The sequence below is a fragment of the Anser anser genome, assembly GCF_964211835.1.
Source record: "Anser anser genome assembly, contig: HAP1_SCAFFOLD_60, whole genome shotgun sequence".
NCBI classification, from domain to species: domain Eukaryota; kingdom Metazoa; phylum Chordata; class Aves; order Anseriformes; family Anatidae; genus Anser; species Anser anser.
The window spans coordinates 226,948-250,640 of NW_028153867.1; positions in this window are offsets into that span (position 1 = coordinate 226,948).

The following is a 23,693-nucleotide window of genomic DNA, read 5'->3' on the forward strand; positions in this document are numbered from 1 at the left end:
ATTTTTAATTTTATAGCACTGAATACACCTCACCTACTTAACGTTGTTCCCTAATTCAGCATTGTGGGTACAGTTCAGTTAAATTTTGAGGCTAAAGTAAGCATCACTGCTTCACTCAGCATTGAGGACAAACTGATAGAACACTAAATCAAATTTGTCAAATCCTCTAACAAAGAAAGTAATTACTTTAAACAAAATGACAAAAATTGTGTGTGTGGGGGGGAGAGTTTTCATCAAAACTTGTGTTTACCAACCCCGTAAAAGGGACATACTTTTCGGTTTTCTATCATTTATCAACAAACAAGAAAAAAAAAAACCTCTACCCCCACAAAAAACTAAGCAGTTGCTGCTACAAAGTTGCTGTAAAGCTTTTTGCTTCTGGCCCAAGTTTTTTAATTTGGTGAAAGCCTTCTCTGTGCACGTGCACATGCCAGAGAGGTTGCTTAAGCAATAGAAGCTATAGTAGCTGCTATCTTCTGTTTTTCGTAGAAGACAGAAATTGAATTCGTTAGCTTTGTAACTGTTATGCATACTAGAATTGGTTTTCTCCCTTTTGAAAATAGTAGAGGGTATGCCTATGTCAGATTTGGTGAGCAAGGTGATCAGATGAGGGCACTGCAAGACTGCCAGAACGCACCAGGTCTGGGGGGAAAAGGAATCCGGCTGAGCATAGGAATTTCTAAAAGGTAACCAAGGAGTTGTGCATTGATACAGTTATTCTAAATAATCAGATTCTTGTAGCTCTGCCTTTGGAAAGTCTGTGGCCCTTGCTGTAGTGGCTGCACACAGGATGCAGTCTACAAAACCAGAAATGCAGAAGTCCTATGTTTTGACTCCCTGGATTCATCAACCTGCTTCAGGATGGCTGGGGGAATCCAACTGTTAAGTCTAGCCAGACAGCGCAACTTGGGCTTAGCTGCCATTGTAACCAGCCTTGTTTCTCAGCAGTAGGAAAGCTGAATGCATTGGTAAATATTTTCAGGTTTGGGCCTGCATAAGGTAGAAGGGACAAGAAGTGGTTTTATATGCTAGGGAGTTCTTGTTCTTAGAGCTTTCCCTCTAGTTTGAGAGAAGCACATAACTAGTTTTACAGTGGGTTGACAGGAAAGAAGTGGGGGGGAAAAATGGGAACGCAGGGAGAAAGCCAAAGGCGTTATTACTAGAACAGGTTTAGAATGCTATTCTTTGCTTTTCATGAGCTTAGGGCAATGGGGAGTTTAAAGCTTAGCACTTCCTGAGAGGGTTTCTTACTCTACCGGCTCAGTTCTATCACTTATTTAAGGCAATTCAGGTCTCTGAACGGTTAAAGAACTGATACCAAATTTGATGAACTTTGATCCAGGATACTGACAAAACAGGACTTCATATAAACAATTTCAGTATGTTCATGAGGTTAGCTTGTGTGTTCTGTTAAATAGTAAAAAATGACACTTCTGTTTCTGTTTACCTAGCATAATTCTGCAAATGTTGCCTCCTTCTGCTTTAGAATGGAAATGCTCTTCTCCAAGAGAGCACTGTCCAAACTTCTTTGCCAAAATTTTTTGATTAAATTAATATTGTTTTATTTTGAAAACAAGAATAAGCCACAAACATGTTTTCTTGCTTCGGCTATCCAGAAGAACGTCAACAGTATTTTCAGATTTTCCTTCCCTACACAACTGTATGTAGGAAGAGTGCAGTTGGAAGCAGAAGACCTAAGGTGATGTATCTTCTGTTTGTTTACTACAGTAACAAGACAATGGATTACCTCTTTATTAGAACTTGTGTAGCTTTGCAGTATTGAAACAAATGTAGGTATTAAAATACACATCAGTAATACGTTTCTGAATGGCTGAGTACCGTGCTCTCTTAGCATTGAAATACCCAGCCATTGGATTAGTTTGTCCCTCATGTTTGCTTAGTTTGGAAGCTATTTCAGAATGCCTTCAGCTTGTATTCTTCCCCAAAAGCATAGAACTCACTTCTCTGCATCCCCAATTCAAGTCAGAGAAACTGGGCACTGCAGACACAGGAGGTCTGCCTGTACAGAATCAGTGAAGACAAGTCTAAACAGCGGATTTTTTTGAATATGCAGCTGGGTTATCTGAATGTTCTTTATGCAGTGTACCTCAGTTTTAGTACAGATAGCACTTGTCTTGGTTCTTGTCATTAGTCTGAAGCTGCCCCTGAGAAAATCTTGAAAGGGAAAGTAGTGAAAGCTAATCAGCTGGCCCTTTCTTCTTAAGAACCAGCGTATTTTGTAATTCTCCCACTAATAATAAGGCGTCACGCTGGAGAATCGCGATTGTGTTGTTAAGCAAGACTGACTTCACCTGAGCGGTATAGTTGGCAGCTGTTGAATGTTTAATGGACTTTAAACAAACAAAAAAACTGAGCAGGTGGAGGTAGACATGGCAAACTAACAGGCAGCGTCAGATGCTTCTTTGAAATGGATAATCTGACTCCATTCACTTCTTTCTGGAAATAAGATCTAGTAATTAACCAAACAAAAGATAGAAGGGTTAAGACTGCATCTTTAAAGCAGCTGTGCTTGATAAATGTCTCTGGTCTTAAATCAATCTTTAGCAAAGCACAGAGACATAGCAGCAGCTTGCTTATGCCAACGCTAAAAATACTTGATGTGTACAGGTAACCATGTCAAGGCTCTGGAGTTAATCCATGAGAACAATTCCTTCTGGTATTGGCAAAGGTGAGGATGCTTGCTTCTATAGAAATGAGGTTTTGAGCTGTGACTTAAGCTGTCACTTAGGTGACTGTTTAGGAAAGCTTCCTTTTAAGCTTTGAAGTATGTAAGCTGACAAATTGTTTAAGTTCAGAACTGGGTTTACAGTCTCTTGTTCTCTGACTGTATGCAACTTCTCATGTTTCAGACTGAAAGCAGAATTGCAGCGGTACCAGTCATACAACTATAATGCTTATTGCCAAGATTACCAGAACTACCACTCGCAGAAGAGTTACGATGCTTACGCTGACTACAACTACAGCTCCTATGCTCCCTATGACAGCATGCAAGCTGTTGGAGACTGCTCTTTAGGAGATTCTTTAATGGCTCCAGCTGTTTTTGAGGTAAAGATAGTGCACGCTTGCTGTAAAGAAAATATTTCACAGATAATACGTTGTACAGATTTGTGTGAATCAGCAAAAAGAATCCGAAGTTGAAAACATGCTTTCTGCTTAGTGTGAAGTTAAAAGAGCAGATTCCATTCAGAGGTGTTTGTATTTAAGTGCTTAAATAGTAAATCCATAGAATTAGTGATTTATACACCATTATTTGTTCACGCATACCAAAGAATGGTTTTGACAGCATAATTGCGTACGCTTCTTCTGTTCCTGTTCTTCTGATTTGCTTTGCTTAAAGCAAATTAAACAGTTGTTGCAAGTGGTCTTATCGTGGTCAATTTATTAGTTGTGACCTCCGGAGGTCCCTTCCAACCTGTACTGTAATATTGGCTTTCTTCTAAAAATAAATAGATAAAATGCCATCTATCCTTGTAGTTGTAGGAAGAAGGAATGGATTGAGACTGCAGCACTTTGAATCTGTGATGCTTTCTGAAATGAGTTATGATTAAACTTAGCCTTTTCTGTCTTTCAGGAATCTTCAGTTATGACTGCAATCGGTGATGACCTAATTACTGACGGTAATAAGGGTTCTATCATTGTCACTTGAGTTTAGCCATCCTTGTGCCTTTTAACAATACAAGCCAACCTCTACTGGATGAAGAACATCTTGAAAATTCAGCTGAGGTCAAACCTCTGTGGGGTTGATCTGCAATCAGCTGGGGTTTTAAAGCTGATACAGCATACACTGACCGCATCAAGTAAAACGGGACACTGTCAATGCTTCGCAGCAGGTTTCTTGTACCTGTGCCTTCATTCCCATTTGAAAATGGTCTAAGACAGAATTTTGTTCTTTGTATTGGTTCCGCTAAACAGATTTTATATTAGAAACTCAGTAATATGCAAAAGCTTTGTTCTCCACCCTGAGGTAAAAGCTTATGTTGCAGATTCCAAAAGGAGGATTCAGCTTGCACTTACAAATACGGTACAAAACATATTTGTGTCCTGGAAGGTTTGCAAAGTTCCTCACGTGGAGGCATTTTGTGTTAGTGTTTAGAAACTATCCTATGTAACGTGTATTGCCGTAGAAGTGAATTAAATGACTCTTGGGAGGGTTTCATGGCTGATTATCCGTAAACGTTATCTTTACTATCTTAAACATTGTCTTTGTCTTTATCTTGAAAGACAGTTCTAGTCCCAGCCTTCTAATATAAAAATTCCCAAAAGTTGGAGCTGTGAGGCTCAAAATTTTAGAGGACTAAATACCTCACTAAAATTAGTAGATCTAATAGCTTATTACACTTAGCTTAAAATACATTTTGTTAGCCATTTCACATGAAGTTTTTTTGTGCGCATGCCTCAGATTTGATACTTGGACTTACCAGGCTTTTATTTTCAGATCCACAGCTCTACTTGGATGTTGATGAAATGAACAGACAATTCACGGAGACAAGCGAAGAACTCTACGATTCACTCATGAATTGTCACTGGCAACCTCTGGATACGGTCACTTCTGAAATCCCCTCTGCTATTTAAGTGTCTTCTAGAGCATGACCGTTAGGACCAAAGTGCTAAAACTACATTTCTTCTACATTATTCTAGCTCATAAGTTTTAAAGCACAATGATAGGTTGGGGTTTTTTTGCTATGCTTTTGACAGTTTCTGTAATCTTTTTGTTCATCACTCTCTTCTTGGAGCATCATGAAGTCATGTAAATATTCGAGAAATGTAAAGAGGTAAATGGGGTCTTATCTTAAAGATAAGACTTGCCTGTGTAAATAAAAAATTTGTTTCTGCAAACCTGCCAGCAAGGGATTTTACTTGTACCTGTGTGCAGCACGTTCTCTTCCGGCTTATGGAATTTAACAAGGTAGTAAGGGTATTTCATCTGTCTTTATTTTTATATGGGCATTAGGACACAAGCAAAATCTAGCTTCCCCTTGTTTTCCTGGTTCCTTAGGTAAGCGACAAGCCAAGCCTTTCATGTGCTTGCTTAGACTGGAAGTATGTATGGGAGACACTCACAGGCCTTGCTATGGAAACACCTGTGCCCACTTTTTCCTGCAGGCTGCTGGCTCTAACTGTACTACTGATATATGCTAGGTCAGCTAAAATTGGCTTATAAATAGGGTATGTTAAGCATATGGAAGTGTAGACTTCAACTGCCATAGCTACAAACATCCCGTGGAATGAGGATGATGTCTGCTGGCACTCTCTGCATCAGCATTCAGTTTTCCCTTGCCCTTCTTACTGTTAGACTTCTCAGCTGACGTTTTACAGCGAAGAAATTGCTACAACATAATCCGTGTTCTTAAACCTAAAAAAAAAAAAATCTTGGAGAAAACAACTTGCTGGTTTTCCCTCCTTGCTGGCAAGGAGAAAAATAGTCCACCAGGAACAACAAAAAAATCCTAGTAACAGCTCCTTAAGTTATACCCTCTGCTACCCTCTCTGATTGCTCTGGTCTTCCTTCATTCGTGGTAATGAAGTTTTTAAAGCTCTGGTAGAAGGATGACAGTACTCAAGTCAAAGGAGATGAGAGCAATGAGGAAAGCTTTGCTTTAAGCTAGAGCAGTCTTGCGAGTTGCTGCCTTTATGCTGTTCTTTATCTTGAAGGGTACAGAGTCTTTTCCAGTCATAGGGACTCCATAACCCTATGAGTATGGAGAAATAGTTGCTAATTAACAGTGTGTATAATAAGTAAGTGAGGCTGGAAACAAAAGAATATTCCTCCAAGAAAAAAAAGGAAGCAGAAATTACTGTACTTAATAGCTGGGGAAGCTGTTAAAGCTAGTTGACACAGTTCTGGTACTGCCGTGTGTGTTTTGGGGGCAACATAAACCATAATTGCTGTGATGGCAGGTAAGAATCCAATTCTTTTTTATGGCTTAGTGTAGTCAGTGAAAGCAGTGGTCCTAAGCTGCATGCTGTTCTTAAATGTAATGCAAATTCTCTTTTGTGACTCCTCAGTACTTCCAGGTTACTTGTAGCTGATCACCAGCAACTGCTTCTGTTAGCTATTAGCTGTTGGGTTTTTGCTAGGAATACTTTCAGTCCTGAATTGAAATGATGACATCCTGAAACAGAAGAGGCTCTTGGAGTATTGTAGGAAGCACATTCTTCCTGGTTCTAGTGCAGGTGTAGACGTAGGAGGAGACAGAAGGCAAAGAACCTCACATAGGTGGAGGGGGTGAGGTGGCATCACAGTTAGAGCTGTTGCAGTTAACTCTTCCCAAAGCATGAAAGCAACGTGGCTGGGAACAGGGATTTGTTGGGTTGCTTCTTTGTGTGAGCCAGGGAGTCTTTTGAGGGGCAGATTAATAAGAATATGACACAAGGTAGAGGTGCAATAGATGAAGCAAAGAATCTGGGTGGGAAAAGGGTTGCTTGTACGTGTCTATGGAATTGTTTCAGGGGACTGAGCTGGGGCAAATTCAAGATAATAGATGCAGCCTCCTTGACTTTGGATGGCAGTGCTGAAGCTTCAAAACCTTACAAGCTTTGATGCCACTTCAATTGTAGTGCATAGCTGTGGTACTTGAGCTCAGAAGTGCAAACTGCACAGGATTTTTTTATCTATTTTCTTCAACGTGAGCAGCAAAACATCTTCCAGGAATGTGCCTGGGTGCTACGCTGCTTTGACACGGCTTGCTTTGCATCACCAAACACAGTAGTTAGGTTGCATCGAGTACTTTGTGGAAACATTCATTGTGTTGTCACCCAGAAATGGGATGCTACAGATGTGTGTTGGCCCGGCAGTATCAGTGCTGGTTTTTGGCCTTTGAGAGGTTGGTCCATAACATGTGACCTGTGTAACGAGAGGCCCACATAGATTGGTGACTTCATTAAGTCTGATGCTGTGGTGGTGTGTGACCCAAGGCCCTGAACGTCAGAAAATCAGGCTGTGGCCACCTATTTTATGCAGACTTTGCCTATTAACAAGGTCTCTACACTGTACGTTAGAGACGTGCGCCTCCTTTTCTGGACTAGATAGCGAAAATACCAGTTTTGTAGTTCAGTGAATGAGATTGGTTGGGCTGTTTGTTCTCCAGAGCTGAAAAATGTTGGGAGTGTATTCTCTTGGAGTCCACAGAAATGAAAATGATGAGAGGAAGAGAACGTTGGTTGCAGCCCGCGTGCTGCTGTTATAAAGTAGTTCTCTGATGTCTTTTTCCCTCTGCTGAGACTTATCAGCCTATCGTCCTTTCCTGTTAGGAGCGCATACCTGGCTTGGGATGGTGTGCGCAGGGCAGATTCTTTACCGTAAGAGCGCAGTGAATGCCAGACTTCTTCCTGTACTGCCGTGTTAACCGTGAGTCACAAATTCAGGAAGCAGTGATTGCATCGGAATTGCTACAATGCTTTGCGGAGTCTTTTTACTGGGTAAACTTCACAGCTGCAGTTACAACTTCCAGCCTGTGTTAGCTGAACACATCGTACTGGTGCCCGCCATCAGTTTGACAAAGATGGGATTGCAGTAGGGACTTGCTTTTTTCCTTCTTTTTAATTAAACAAGTCTTTGAAGCAACTTTTCCAACACCGCCATACTTCACTTCTTCCAGTTATTTTCTGTTTTACTTAGCTGAAATGTTTTTTTTTCTTCCAAGCTTGAGGAAGTTTTCTACAAGAATGTCCCGTAATGATTTCATAAACTCTTTTCGTTGTACCTAGCTGCAACAGAGAGTGCTTTTATTCAAAAACCTGCTGGTTTTCTTTTCCAAGAAGTAGTGGGGTTTTTCCTATCTCTTCACTGATGGGAAAGGCTGTAGGACAGTAGCTTGAGGGGCTACTAATGCTGTCATCAGTGAGCCGGGGAAAGGCAGGAGTCCGAAACGGGTAAAAAGTACTTAAAAGGATACCAAAAGAGTAAACGGTACTTAAGCCGTGGATGTTTCTTTTTGCAGGGATGCTCTGGACCAACCGCTTCTTTCTAGCACTACCTCAAAGTAACTTGCAGATAGACCTCACAGGGAAGGTTGATCAAATGGTGATGATCGCTGTCATTCTGCTGGACACGCAGATACTTGCCTTTCGTTTTGGCTCATTTTTAATACCAATTAACTTCAGTGCCTCGCGTTAATAGACACCGTTTGACTGCATCGGCAAATGTTTCTGAGTCGTGAGTGTCATTAAAGGCCTGTCACCCTATGGAAATCCTTCTAAATAAGAAAAATGGCATTTAAATAAATAAATAAAGCAGCGTTTGAACTTATGAGCAAACCTAGCGTAGCTGCCTTTGACGCTGATCTGGAGGAGAAAAATCACGTTATCACACTACTATGGTTGCCTTAATAGGTTTGGTGTACATGAGGGAGGGAAGTATTATGTGATGTTTGCCTAGCTATTACATGGCCGATGCAGGAGGGGTTTTAGTCAGTTCCCTGAGCACGTATTGTTGCAGAAGTCGGTGATTTCACTGCCCAATGTCTGTTATTAAGGGCACGATTCATGTCCCGTTATCGTTTTTATTCTTTATTTATGTGTTTATTTTCTGGGGCGGCGATCTGTCACGATGCCCATCGTTCCCCTGCCGTGGGGTAGAATTTAGCGTGACGACTGCTTCCCGGACCAACGGGGCCACGAATCCGGCCTAAAACACTGCTTGTGCGTTGGTTGTCGGCGTGGGGGCTGTTGGTTGTCGGTGCGGGGGTATCGGTTGTCGGTGCGGGGCTTTTCTGACGAGCACTGTGGGCTCGGGGCGCCGTCCCACGCCCGGCGCGGTGCTGCGGCACACCAGCGGTCGGCGCCACGGCGCGGGGAGGCTCTGGAGGTGACTCCTAGCCCCGTGCTTACGGTGGCCGGGCCGGGGTTCATTATGGCGGCCGGGTCCTGAGGGCGGGAGCGGGAGGGCGGCGGGACCGGGACGGGACCGGGGCGGGGCGAGGAACGGGAGCGGCAGCGGGAGGGGGGGGCGCGCGTTCCCGTGAGGGGAGGGGGCGCGCGAGGGAGGGAGGGGGAGGGTGTGAGAAACACTCCGTAGCCAATAACTTGGGCTCAGGCGAGGAGCTCGGCGAAGCAGGAATTTATTCGCGATCGCAGTGGCGGGCGTCCCGTCCGTGCGAGGACTACCGCACACCAAATTTCCCTGGTGTATTGCCAAGCACTTCCCCGTGCAAGGGCTTACCATACACCACATTTCCCGAGACTCTTCCTTTCTCTCCCTTATCTCACGCTTCGTCCGTCTCCGGCCGCGCCCCTCGCGGAGCTGCGGAACCGCGGATCAGGACTCCACACTCGCTCCGTACAAAAGTACGTCTCAATCACACGGCACACAGAGTCTCACCCGACCCCCAAGGCAATACTTCCTATTTCTTACCTTGGTCTGTGCACAGAGTTACCGGATCAATTCTCAAAGCCGGAGTGCCTGCCTTCTTCCCTTCCCCACTCCTTCACGGATCCTGCCTCTTTCATCAGTCTCGGGCCCTCTGTCAGCTCTCCGCAGAACCGCCGCCGTCGATGCACAGGACCGCTGAAATCAGCGGGGCATGCCTTCCTGCTGCTGCGGCGGTGGGGCTCCCCAGTAGGCGACTGGCTCCCGGACGAGCCCCCAAATTGTGAGAAACACTCCGTAGCCAATAACTTGGGCTCAGGCGAGGAGCTCAGCGAAGCAGGAATTTATTCGCGATCGCAGTGGCGGGCGTCCCACGAGCAGGAGCGCCCCTGCTGGTTCCAAAACCCAGTTTATATACTTTTTGATGACGGGACCCTCCCCTGTTTCCCCACTGAGGGGGTGATCCAGGCTCACAATCTGTCTGATGCTTCCCAGACAATGCATGGCCTTCAGTTGCCGGCCTGTTAAATTTCGAATTTCTTTCGACTTTTTTACTGGTTGAAGCGGTAATGGTTCTTCACTTACCTGACTTGACTCAACACCGTGATTTTCCCCGAATTGTTCTACGGAGTCTGGTTGTCTGCATTTTACAAGGTCGCCTGCTAAGCGTTCTTATCGCTGCAAGCACACCTCGATACCCCATTCCTTACCTTTAAACAACGTAACTCTGCAAAAACAACATTTTTATTCCCACGAGGGGCAGGGCAGGCCCCGCGGCGCGTGGCGGCGGGGGGCGGGGGGGCCCCGTGACGGCACCGAACGCGGGGGGGGGGCGGTATGGCCTCGGGCGGCGCGACCGGTAGCGGCGCGACCGGCAGCGGCATGGCCGGCGGTGGCAGGGCCGGTGGCGGCGGGGCGCCGGGCGGCAGCCCAGGAGCCCGATCAGGAGGAGGAGGAGCAGGAGGAGGAGGAGGAGGAGGAGGAGCGGCCGGCGGCAAGGTGAAGAGGCGGCGCCACCGTTTGGGCGCCGCGAAGCCCCCCTGTGCCAGGAGCAAGCGGGTGAGGAGCGGCCCCCCCACAGCGGGCCCTTCCCCCTCAGCCCACCAGTTACCCCCTTACTTACCCCCTTACCTTACCCGCCCCTTTATCCCCTTAGTTACCCCCTACCCACCTCCTTACCCCCTTAGTTACCCCCTCGACCGCTTAGTTACCCCCTTAGTTACCCCCTCAACGGCTTAGTTACCCCCTTAGTTACCCCCTCAGCCCCTTCCTAACCCCCTCAGTTACCCCCTCAGCCCCTTCCTAACCCCCTCAGTTACCCCCTCAGCCCCTTACTTACCCCCTTACCCCTCTACCCAGCCCATTACCCCCCTCCTCCCCCTCCCCTTCACCCCCAGCCCGCTGCCCTCAGGACCCCCAGTGCCACCCCCAGGGCTTTCCCCGCTCCCTGCACCCCTCCTCAGCCCATCATCAATTCTCTGAACGTTACCTGCCAGGCTTTGCTTCTCGTTTGTGCTGTAGGGTACAGCAGGTTGATGGTGAAAGCGGTCCGTCAATTCGGGGTGTGAAAATCCCCGTGCTGGAGGGGGGACGCGCCGAGATCCCTCCCAGCAGCTCTTTGCTAAGAAATGTCAGGACGCCCAGAGAGATGCTCTGGAGATGCCCTCTGCACATGTTTGTTCAGCCAAAACCTCTCCGCTATTAAATGAGCAACGTAGCTGAGGGGATTGATTATCATATGCAAAACCAAGGGAGCGCTACGCATGGATAGCTGCTCATTTAGGTTTTTATCACTTGCAGAAATGCCAAGTCCCTTATACCACATATTGACAATCAATCTTGTCCATCTAAAGCTGGCCTGGAAGGGCAATGCAAACATTCCCCACGCTTACAGAGCAACCGTTGAAACCTCTGGCTTGAACAGTGCATTAATGTTGAAAGTGCCATAGCTTGCGTGTGCCGACACTGTGTAGCTAACTGATAAACCTTACACGTGGATTGAAAATAATCAGTGGAGATGGTTTTCTAACTTTTCCATTGTCTGTTATCTCTGCGTGTTTTCCAGTAGGTTTATTTAAAGAGTGTGCCAGAGCAAACACGTGCGTGGGGATATCTGGGGGATTCTGCACAGAGAATGGCTGCTGCACATCCAGCGCAGATCAAATTAACAGTAACTTATCGGGGAAGAGTTTTAATGATTTGATAAATAGACAAACTGATAGGTGTTACATGTGTGCATTTATCATAGCAGTTAGCTTTGTAACCAGACGAATCGTGCAAATGTTCATAACGTAAAAGGACGAGCTTTGAGCAGATAGCTTGCTTAGAGCATTTGTCAATTAATTTCAGTTTATTTTCAATATCATGTCCACTCTGCAGAAGGTTCTGTGGCTTAATGTTAATTGTCTCTCAGTGATGCAGTTGGGGAGGCACGAAAGCGACCGATGCGATTTTGTGAGGTTATACCTCTGGTTCTGATCCCTACCCCGCTGTTTTTCTCATCCTTCCCCCTACAACTTTAGTCGATAAGTCGATTCTTAGAAATACTTAAATAGATGTGTTTTGTGTGCTTGTGATCATAATTACAGCCCACCAAACCCTCTGTCTCTTACCATTAAGCTCTGAAGGTGCCTGGGCACTGTAGGCAGTATAGTTAGCAGCTTCAAAGTTCCTGGGAACTAGTCCTGGATCTAATTTACCTTTTTTTTTTCCCCCTGCCTGCAGGAGGGATGATTAGCAGGATGCCTAGCTCATGATTGTCAGCTTTCTGGATATTAATTTTTATTATTAATTTTTATTATTAATTATATTCATTTATATTAATTTATCTTTTATTTAACCGTAGTTCCTGGGGCTTTCGGTCAGGTGGGAATTCTCCGATCGTACCCGATGTATGCCGCAGAGTCAGTCTTCTACAAAATACAGCAACAGCTTTAGAAGGCTCTTGCAAGAGGAGGTGCTGGTGCTATAGCTATAGCTGTGTTTCTTCCAGGACATCTTCTGGGTTAGCCTGACTGTTGAGAGCAGAACTGGTTTTTGTGCGTATAGTCACTGCAATTCAGCATTACTAAAATTGAAAATATTTAGATTCACTGATTTTAATGGGTAGTATGGTCCTGACTGTCGCAGTAGATAATTGCTGAACTTCTGGTTTAGTTGGTTTTCACGGGAGGGTGCGAAGAGGAAGAGTCCTGGAACAAGTCTGTAGGTCAGGAGCTGTTCAGGCGTAGAGTTTCCTGATAGCCTTGCAGATTGACGACCTGCTGGTGAATTTTGGCAGAGGTTTCAAAACTTTGAACCTTGCCAAGGTCACTTGGAAGTGCAGAAAGTGATAGGTAGTTGTAAATCAATCTTAGGTGAATTTAGGTTTACCAGAAGTGTAGCGATCCTATGCCAGGGATCAACCTCGTCGTCGTCTTCTGAATATTTGCTGTATAATATCTGTCTTCAAGGTCCGTGGAAGGTGGTATCCCAGCATATGCTGTTGACTGCGTTTCTGTAATTAAACAAGTGTTTTTTCTTTCAAGCAGGGATTAATTAGCAGAATGACAGAAACTGTGAAAAATATTGTACCGGCCTGGCTGCAGAAGTATTTCAATAAGCGTGAGGAGGAGTGTGTAGACAGAAATGAATCTGCAAACCAGGAGGAGACTCCGGTAAACTATCACCACGATTATTCAGATGAAGATACCATAATCGATGAGAGATTCACGCCTGAACCAGCAGGAATTAGTAGACGAGGTATGTGAAAAATCATTTGGAATTCTGGCCATCTGTATTTATTCACAGATTTCTAGTTTTGAATCTGAATTTCAAAAGGAAATTGGAATGAGGGTTTTGACAGAATGAAAAAAAACCAAAAAAAGTCAAAACAACTGTTTGTGAAACCGTCTTAGCTTTAAACTGTATACACAGTTACGAAGCATACATCTTATGCTCTTGGAAGGCATCAGTTAACTTTAGGTACTCTATTAGCCAGGTGCTAAATGCTGAAAATAAGTCATTTGCAAGTGTGCTGGGTTGCATTTTCCATCTTTTAAAAGATATGGAATGAAAATCTGTCTAATTGCCTAAGGCAATTAAAAAAATTAATTTGTTTTGCAGTCTTCGAAACAAAAGACTAGATGCTAGAATGGCAGAGGAAAATTCCGTCTCGTGTCCCGACTTTGTTTGTTTTGTTTTGTTTTTTTTTTTGTTTTGGGCTTTGATCAATTTAGTAAAGTTCCTCGTTAACTTGATGGTGAACTGGGGAACTTGTGCACGGATGTGGTTTATGAGATTATTATCCTTAAAATATTCAATAACTTTAAGGTCTACGCGGGGGGAGGGGGTGTCTTTGAAAAGGTATTTGGACCGTTGGCAACGAGGTTTGCAACTCCTTTACCTCATGAAAGATTAATTTGTCTTATATCCAGTGCCTCTCACTGTTCCTGTAGTCCTGTTGTATAAATTTGCATCTATTCTTATTTGAGTTTCTCTTAAATTAGCTGTTTTGGGGAAGTCAGCTTTTAATAAGTGAAGAAGTTTTGTCTGAGCGTGCGTAGGTAACCATAGATAATGTGGAAAGTCAGTTGCTTCTGTTGTTGGCAGAATCAAAAAATAAGGAGGAAATATCTTTGCCTCCAATCTCATCTAATTGTAAACAAGGAGATTGATGGCTTTCTGTGTAGCTGTAGCTTGGGAATGAGTTTGGAGAAAAGAATAGAGAAGGTCTTCGTGACTGAGGAACACATGTTGGCTTTCCTATGTAACTGCGTGAAAGGAGCTTTCAGTAAGAACAGCTGCACTGCAAGCTTGCTAACTCCAGGAGATCAGGAGCAGGTGGACACCCTGGAACCTTTTGCAGCTTATGTTGCTGTCCGTGGGTGTTGCTTACTATGCTTAAGAATAAGATTTTTTTTTTTAATTATTACTACATTTTGAAACCAATGTGTTTCTTCAGTTCTGAGGTATCAGTGTGCTGGAGCCTATATTGGGTGGCCTTCCGCCTGAAGAACTTTCTGTATCTCAAACGGTGCTGTCCTAAAAATCTGCTCATGGTTTGGAGAGCTAATTAGTGGTACTGCAGTGGTTATGAAGATTGAACTAACTAGTTTAAGCTTCAGTTCAAGTATCAAGAGGATAGTGGCTCAAAGTCATTTGAATTGCCCAGATTCCTGGGAGAGACAGTAGGCTTTCATCAGGCAAAATACCCATGAATAGTTCCATTCATTTAGCAAGATAGACTTCAAGGCCACCTATTCCAGGCCACTGGCATTGTTTGCAGACCCTTTGCTTCAAGAGGGAAAAATGCTCATCTGGTTACTTGGGTCAACATCCTTGTCCCTTGGGTCAAAATCCCAATAGTTAATGGGTAGGAGATGATGTTTTGCCTCTAACGTGAGCTGATATGGAAGAACTTGGGAAAAAAGTACTGCAAACGTTCATTTTCATGTTGTGTATTCAGATTAATGTAACCTTTGTTCCAATATTATGGAAGCTGCAGTGTTATCTGTAATTTACCGTGTAATCTCAAATTTTGTAAAGCTTATTGCAAGCTGTACATGGGAGAAGGAGTATATATGTTTGATTTAGTGAACGGCCAAGTCAGCGTTAGAGCATTTGAGCACGGGGTCAGAATGTGGTGTTGTAAATCCTCATAGTTAACTACTTCTGGATGCAACATTAATACTGTGTATCGCAAGCAGTGTTGTTGTTGTAGCCAGACAGTTAGATGCAACCGTATCTGGGTGAGGAAGAAGTTAAATTTGGCTTCTCTCTTTTTGCGCTTAGAACTTGGCAATAGCATGGCTGTCGATAGGAAACAGGTTTTGGCTTCTGTGAGCTTGTCTATAGCAAAGCTAATTATCTCCCTGTTCTTGTCTAGAACCATCCACAAGTAGATCAGCACTGAACTTCCCAGTTGTGTTAACAAGGCCCTCTCTTCATCGGAGCCGTCTGAATTATACCACGCTGGATTCTCCTGTCCCACCTTGTCAGCCCTCGACATCTTCTGTATTTGGCATTGGCAGTCCTAGGCTGTCCTTCATAAAAGAAATAGAAGATTCTACCTCTCAACAAGACGATGATAACATCTCAACAACCAGTGATTCCTCCTCTAGAGCATCTGATGAAGGTGATTTTTGTGTTCTCTGTTTAATTGACTTTTTTTTTAATGTGAAGTACCTTGCGTTCTTTAATATTCCACATCACCTTAGTAAATAAAATAGGTGAATGTCAACTTTGGATGCGAGAATTAAATTGAATTTTTAGTGTTTTAGAAGTATATAATCCTATCACCTTTTTAATAGAAGCGTGCTTTGGAATACGTTTATGATACCCTGATGTTAGAAAGAGTCAATGCTGAAATATACACGTTCAGCTAGGTTATATGTAAATTTTGAACTGGGACGGTAGGAAATCAGGCTGACTTGCCGTAGCTTGACAACTAGGCTGATTGTCTAGAAGGAAGAGTGACTCAGAATATCTAACAGACAGCTGGTTAAATGTGAATAAGTGCAGGTGACAAATAGGAACACGAGATGTTTTCCTGTGTTTCAGCAAGAGAAGATAAAGAAACTACTCTGACATAAGCTATAGGCTGTTTTTTGACCTTTCTTGGTAGAAGGCTTCAGCTGTCAATACTTTTCATGTCTTTTGCCAAATTCATTGAGGAAAGCACACCATTTTAAAATAAAAAATAAGCATCGTGTCGATGTAGGTTGGTACGTAGGTCTTCTCGCTGAAAGGGCGAACAGCAGGTTTGCAGCTTTTTCTAGTCCCCCATATAGACAGGGACTGACGTGTGCTCAGCAGGTTTTCCAGAGAACTTTTGTACAGCTGAGAGTAGAGTTGCTGGGCTTTAGCAATATAACCTGAGTGCACTAGAACTTTCTGGTGTGTCTTCGTAAAACATACATGGGCAGAAGATCGTTAACTCTTAGAGCAGCCTTTGGGGAATCTTCCAGGTTTAAAACCTATGCGATTATGATCTGTGCTGGTGTTGTGGTTTAACCCGGCTGGCAGCTAAACACCACACAGCCGTTCGCTCACCCTCCCCCCTCCCTCTCTGGGATGGGGGAGAGAAACGGGAAAGTGAAGCCTGTGAGTTGAGATAAAGACAGTTTATTAAGACAGGAAAATAATAATAACAATAATAATAATAATAGTGATAATGGTAATAGTATTAACAATAATAATGTGTAAGAAAACAAGTGATGCACAATGCAATTGCTCACCACCCGCTGACCGATGCCCAGCCTATTCCCGAGCAGCCGGCCCCCCCACCCCGGCCAGCCACCCCTATATATTGTTTAGCATGACGTCAGATGGTATGGAATACCCCTTTGGCCAGTTTGGGTCAGCTGTCCTGGGTCTGTCCCCTCCCAGCTCCTGCTGCACCCCCAGCCTGCTCGCTGGCAGGACAGAGCAAGAAGCCGAAAAGTCCTTGGCCTGGTGTAAACACTGCTCTGCAACAATTAAAACATCAGCATGTTATCAGCGCTCTTCTCATCCTAATCCAAAACATAGCACCCTACCAGCTACTATGAGCTACTTAACTCTGTCCTAACTGGAACCAGGACAGATATCCACCCCTTATTCCATACCATTTATGTCATGCTCAGGTTACACTCTGTCCAATACATTCTAATTAATCACCATTTTCATCTATGATATATAGCAATCATGGTAGTGATGACATACATTATTATATAATAATTAACATACTACAATTCAACTCATGGGCTATTCTCACCCAGTATCAAATCCCCTTGAGGTACACACCGGACCTCCCCATTCTTTTGCATTACCCACCAAGTGCATCCAGGTCCCTGAGCAAAAGCAATTCCACGAATGGGTTTGCCTTTTCCTGAGGCAGGAGTAGCCCAGACTGTTTTACCCAGCATGTTTCTTACGTGCACTACAGGAACTTTATCCCCTTCTACAGTGCGTAACAGGTTTGATTGGGCAGGTCCAGCTCGGTTGGCAGATCCCCTGGTATTGACTAACCAGGTGGCCTTTGCCAAATGTGTATCCCAATTTTTGAATGTCCCAGCACCCATTGCTTTCAGTGTAGTCTTCAACAGTCCATTGTATCGTTCAACTTTTCCAGAGGCTGGTGCATGATAGGGGATGTGATACACCCACTCAATACCATGTTCTTTGGCCCAAGTGTCTATAAGGTTGTTTCGGAAATGAGTCCCGTTGTCTGACTCAATTCTCTCTGGGGTGCCATGTCGCCATAAGACTTGCTTTTCAAGGCCCAAGATAGTGTTCCGGGCGGTGGCATGGGGCACAGGATATGTTTCCAGCCATCCGGTGGTTGCTTCCACCATTGTAAGTACGTGGCGCTTGCCGTTGCGGGTTTGAGGGAGTGTGATGTAATCAATCTGCCAGGCCTCTCCATATTTATATTTCAGCCATCGTCCTCCATACCAAAGAGGTTTTGACCGTTTGGCTTGCTTGATTGCAGCACATGTTTCACAGTCATGAATAACCTGTGCTATAGTGTCCATGGTCAGGTCCACCCCTCGATCACGAGCCCATCTGTATGTTGCATCTCTACCTTGATGGCCTGAGGTGTCATGGGCCCATCGGGCTATAAATAATTCACCTTTATGTTGCCAGTCCAGGTCCACCTGAGCCACTTCAATCTTAGCAGCCTGATCCACCTGCTGGTTGTTTTGGTGTTCTTCAGTAGCCCGATTCTTGGGCACATGAGCATCTACATGGCGTACCTTTACAACCAGGTTCTCTACCCGGGCAGCAATATCTTGCCACAATGCCGCAGCCCAGATGGGCTTGCCCCTGCGCTGCCAGTTGTTCTGCTTCCATTGCTGTAACCACCCCCACAGGGCGTTTGCTACCATCCATGAATCAGTATAGAGATAGAGAACTGGCCACTTTTCTCGTTCAGCAATATCTAAAGCCAGCTGAATGGCTTTTACTTCTGCAAACTGACTCGATTCACCTTCTCCCTCAGCAGCTTCTGCAACTCGTCGTGTAGGACTCCATACAGCAGCTTTCCATCTCCGATGCTTTCCCACAATACGACAGGACCCGTCAGTGAACAAGGCATATTTCTTCTCATTTTCTGGTAGCTTGTTGTACAGGGGGGCTTCTTCAGCACGAACCACCTCCTCCTCTGGTGATATCCCAAAGTATTTGCCTTCTGGCCAGTCCATAATCACCTCCAAGATTCCTGGGCGACTGGGGTTTCCTATTCGAGCCCGCTGAGTAATCAGTGCAACCCACTTGCTCCATGTAGCATCAGTTGCATGATGCGTAGAGGGGACCCTTCCTTTGAACATCCAGCCTAGTACCGGCAGTCGGGGTGCCAGGAGGAGCTGCGCTTCAGTACCGACCACTTCCGAAGCAGATCGAACTCCTTCATATGCTGCCAATATCTCCTTTTCAGTTGGAGTATAGCGGGCTTCAGATCCTCTGTATCCCCGACTCCAAAACCCCAGGGGTCGACCTCGAGTTTCCCCAGGTTCTTTCTGCCAGAGGCTCCAGGTGGGACCATTCTCTCCGGCTGCGGTGTAGAGCACATTCTTTACATCTGGTCCTGTTCGGACTGGCCCGAGGGCTACTGCATGAACTATTTCCTGCTTAATTTGTTCAAAGGCTTGTCGTTGCTCAGGGCCCCATTCAAAAGCATTCTTCTTACGGGTTACTTGGTAGAGCGGGTTTACAATCAGACTGTAATTTGGAATATGCATTCTCCAAAACCCCACGACACCTAGGAAAGTTTGTGTTTCTTTTTTGCTAGTTGGTGGAGACATAGCTGTTATTTTGTTGATCACATCCATTGGGATTTGACGGCGTCCATCTTGCCATTTTATTCCTAAAAACTGGATCTCTCGTGCAGGTCCTTTAACTTTATTCTGTTTTATGGCAAAACCAGCCTTCAGAAGGATTTGGACTATTTTCTTCCCTTTCTCGAAAACTTCTTCTGCAGTGTCACCCCACACAATGATGTCATCGATGTACTGCAGGTGTTCAGGAGCTTCCCCCTGCTCCAGCGCAGACTGGATCAGTCCATGGCAAATGGTAGGGCTGTGTTTCCACCCCTGGGGCAGCCGATTCCAAGTATATTGGACTCCCCTCCAAGTGAAAGCAAACTGTGGCCTGCACTGTGCTGCTAGAGGGATGGAGAAAAATGCATTAGCGATATCAATTGTGGCATACCACTTGGCTGCCTTTGATTCCAGTTCATACTGGAGTTCTAGCATGTCCGGCACTGCAGCACTCAGTGGTGGCGTGACTTCGTTCAGGCCACGATAGTCCACTGTTAGTCTCCACTCACCATTAGACTTTCGCACTGGCCATATGGGACTATTAAAAGGTGAATGAGTCTTGCTGATCACTCCTTGGCTCTCCAGTTGACGAATTAGCTTATGGATGGGACTCAGGGAGTCTCGGTTGGTGCGATATTGCCGCCGGTGCACAGTTGTGGTAGCGATCGGCACTTGCTGTTCTTCAACCCTCAGCAACCCCACAACAGAAGGGTCCTCTGAGAGACCAGGCAAGGTAGACAACTGTTTAATGTCCTCTGTCTCCAAAGCAGCTATGCCAAAAGCCCAGCGGAACCCTTTTGGGTCCTTGAAATATCCTCTTCTAAGATAGTCTATGCCAAGGATGCACGGAGCATCTGGGCCAGTCACAATACGGTGCTTTTGCCACTCATTACCGGTTAGACTCACTTCAGCCTCCAATACAGTTAACTGCTGGGATCCCCCCGTCACACCATAAATACAGATGGGCTCTGGCCCTTTATAGCTTGATGGCATTAGAGTACATTGTGCACCGGTGTCTACCAAAGCCTTATACTTCTGTGCGTCTGACGTGCCAGGCCATCGAATCCACACAGTCCAATAAACTCGATTGTCCCTTTCCTCCCCCTGGCTGGAGGCAGGGCCCCTCTAGTCCTGGTCAGAATCTTCATTTCTGTGTTTAAAGGACTGCCTGCTGGAAGTTGGAGCAGCAAACCTTTCAGAGAACTCCTTTTTCCCAATTGTTTTCCTTTGCAATTCACGTACCCGTGCCTCTAGGGTCGCAGTAGATTTTCCATCCCATTTTCTCATGTCCTCTCCATGGTCACGTAGGTAAAACCACAGGGTGGCGCGGTGTGTGTGCCCACCATATTGTCTTCCTTGCATAGATGAACGTTTACCCCTAATAGCTGAGACACTGGTTTGTACAGGTGGGGAGGAAAATAAACTCTCTTTAAGTTGGTGGATCTCTTCAGAAAGTTTCTCCAAGGTATTCTCTTTTAGCTGGTGGACACTGGTTCGTTCAGGTGAAGGGGAAGATAATCTTTCTTCAAGTTGGTGGATCTTTTCAGAAAGTTTCTCCAAAGCATTCTCTTTTAGCTGGTGGACACTGGTTCGTTCAGGTGAAGGGGAAGATAATCTTTCTTCAAGTTGGTGGATCTTTTCAGAAAGTTTCTCCAAAGCATTCTCTTTTAGCTGGTGGACACTGGTTCGTTCAGGTGAAGGGGAAGATAATCTTTCTTCAAGTTGGTGGATCTTTTCAGAAAGTTTCTCTAAAGCATTCTCTTTTAGCTGGTGGACACTGGTTCGTTCAGGTGGAGGGGAAGATAAATTCTCTTTAAGTTGGTGGACCTCTTCAGAGAGTTTCTCCACAGCTGAGACACAGGCCTTTAGGGAAGAGGAGAGATTTCCTTCGTACTGCCGGAGTATTTTAGTCACTTCATTCACTGTGGGATTCTCCTCCGTTTTCCAGGCTAGCATTGCCAATGAGCTGGCATATGATGATGGGGCACTCTGTACAAACTTCCGCCACATGGGTAGTGTACACCGGACTGCATCTGGATCTGCGGATGTTTGTGCGTCGTCTAGGTCCTTATAAATTACTTCCCGTACGGCCAATTCCCTCAGGTACTGAATTCCCTTCTCCATGGTGGTCCATTTGCTTGGTAAACATACAAGTTCTTCCTTGAAGAGATACCTTTCCTTCACAGCTGACAGGAGACGCCTCCAGAGGCTGCGAGATTGTGCTCCATCTCCAATTGCTTTGTCAATGCATGCGTCCCTAGCAAGGGATCCCAGCCGCCTGGCTTCCTTGCCCTCCAATTCCACATAATTGGCTCCCGTGTCCCAGCACCGGAGCAGCCAGGTGACAAGCTGCTCGCCTATACAGCGACCAAAATCTTTTCGCACATCTCGTAGCTCACGCTGGTATAGAGTCCGGGTGATTACTGTTGATTTTTCGACATCCTCATCCTCATCTTCAGTCTTCTGCACCTTTGATGGCCGGTGTAGAGTCCGGGTAGTTACTGTTGATTTTCCGACATCCTCATCCTCATCTTCAGTCTCCTGCACCTTTGATGGCTGGTATGGAGTTCGGGTAGTTACTGTTGATTTTTCGCCATCCTCATCCTCATCTTCAGTCTCCTGCACCTTTGATGGCCCAGCCTCGTCTTCACTACGCCCAGACTTAGCAGAAGACTGTCTGCGTTTTAAACGACCTGAGCCTCTATACCATTTTTTCACCTTGTCTACAGGGGCAACTTGCACTGCTACAGCTCGTTTCTCTGACCCAGCCACAGGGTCTGCCACAGGGGTTGGAATACCCTCTGCGGGGTCAACTTGCACTGCTACAGCTCGTTTCTCTGACCCAGACGCAGGGTCTGCCACAGGGGTTGGAATACCCTCTGCGGGGTCAACTTGCACTGCTACAGCTCGTTTCTCTGACCCAGCCACAGGAGTGGGAGCAGCTGCAGGAGCTGGGGCAGCTGCAGGAGCTGGAGCGGCTGCAGGGGCTGGAGCTGGAGCGGCTGCAGGGGCTGGAGCTGGAGCGGCTGCAGGAGCCGGAACGGCTGCAGGAGCTGGAGCTGGAGCGGCTGCAGGAGCTGGAGCTGGAGTGGCTGCAGGGGCTGGAGCGGCTGCAGGAGCTGGAGCGGCTGCAGGAGCTGGAGCTGGAGCGGCTGCAGGAGCTGGAGCTGGAGTGGCTGCAGGGGCTGGAGCGGCTGCAGGAGCCGGAACGGCTGCAGGAGCTGGAGCTGGAGCAGCTGCAGGAGCTGGAGCTGGAGTGGCTGCAGGGGCTGGAGCGGCTGCAGGAGCTGGAGCGGCTGCAGGAGCTGGAGCTGGAGTGGCTGCAGGGGCTGGAGCTGGAGCGGCTGCAGGAGCCGGAACGGCTGCAGGAGCTGGAGCGGCTGCAGGAGCTGGAGTAGCTGCAGGAGCTGGAACTGGAGCGGCTGCAGGAGCTGGAGCGGCTGCAGGAGCTGGAACTGGAACGGCTGCAGGAGCTGGAGCTGGAGTAGCTGCAGGAGCTGGAACTGGAGCGGCTGCAGGAGCTGGAGCTGGAGCTAGGTTGCTAATAGCATCAATTGCAGCTCGATAGGCACAAGCCAGACCCCAGCACGCTACAGTGATTTGTGTCACTTTGGAACTGCCAGAGTCATGACACCTTTTTTTCAAGCATTCTGCCAGCTTTTTAGGATTTTGCAGTTGTTCAGGGGTGAATGTCCAAAACACTGGAGGTGACCACTGCTCTAGAAACCTGCCCATATCCTCCCACACTCCCTGCCACTCGCAACTATCCCGCCTCAAGACAGATCTCCGGATGAGATTCCTAAGTAGTTGTTTAACCCTCCACAAAACCTGAAGCGCATTCAGGAGACATAACAACAAGAGCAGGCTGGTCTGAGTATCCCAAGGATATTCAACATCTCGGAGAACCACCGTAACTAACTCGGGGGATAAGAGGGTGGTGGTGAAGGAGAAAGGGAGAGTGAACAGGTAGGGAAACATGTCTTCCCCTGTCCCCTTCACAGATTGGCTCCCTAACGAAAACAGGCAATAGGTGTAATTGCTAATAGTTTCCGAGATATGGGTTCCAAAGTATAGAGTCGATGTCAGTGCTGAGTACAAATACCAGGTTAAAGTCATGACCAGATATTTCATCATTTCATAAGCCATTGCTACACCGCACAGTACCATAACAATCTTAAACCAGGGCCCGGAAAGGATAAACAGTGCAACAGGGAGCACATACAGAAAGTAACGCACCATAAAACTCAATTTGGAATACAGGTACAGCAGACTGGAGATTAAGGCAATCAACATCGTGACTAGCAACTATTAAGCAGGTCCAATACTTATACCAATTTTAGTTTAACACACTCTGGTCAGATTTGTCGATATCTCAACCCTTCGGGCCCCACGTTGGGCGCCAAAAAGACTGTTGTGGTTTAACCCGGCTGGCAGCTAAACACCACACAGCCGTTCGCTCACCCTCCCCCCTCCCTCTCTGGGATGGGGGAGAGAAACGGGAAAGTGAAGCCTGTGAGTTGAGATAAAGACAGTTTATTAAGACAGGAAAATAATAATAACAATAATAATAATAATAGTGATAATGG